Below are 567 nucleotides of genomic sequence, written 5' to 3' on the forward strand. Positions count from 1 at the left end.
GCAGGTGAAGGATGCTTATAGTATGGTTGATTTTTGCTGGGCTCTATGAAGGATCAGAGGGTGCTAAGGAGGCACAGAGAAAGAGCTTCTAACTTAGGTATTTTGCTGTTCCAGGGTTGCCACTCAAGTACCTATAGAACAAAGGGGTGTAGCTGGGAACTGTGGCAAACTGAAAGCATGTAGGCACAGAGTAAGGAGCTAGAGCTGATTTTTTTCAGGAAAGGCCACAAATCCAAATTTTTATGACCTCCTCTTTTAAATGCTGTAAATGTTTTACAATGGCTGGGCATGGCTGCTTATGCCTGTAATCACAGCACTTTGGGAGGCCGAGGTGGGCAGATCACTTGAGGTCAGGAGTTCAAGACCCGCCTGGCCAACATGGTGAAACCTCTTCTCTACTAAAATTACAAAAATTAGCCGGGCATGGTGGTGCACGCTTGTAATTTCAGCTACTTGAGAGGCTGAGGCGGGAGGACTGCTTGAACCCGGGAAGCAGAGGTTGCAGTGAGCCGAGATCGTACCACTGCCTGGGCGTCAGAGCAAGACTCCGTCACACACACACACACA

The sequence above is a fragment of the Rhinopithecus bieti genome, unplaced genomic scaffold (assembly GCF_001698545.2).
Source record: "Rhinopithecus bieti isolate Rb0 unplaced genomic scaffold, ASM169854v2 scaffold_13348, whole genome shotgun sequence".
NCBI classification, from domain to species: Eukaryota; Metazoa; Chordata; class Mammalia; order Primates; family Cercopithecidae; genus Rhinopithecus; species Rhinopithecus bieti.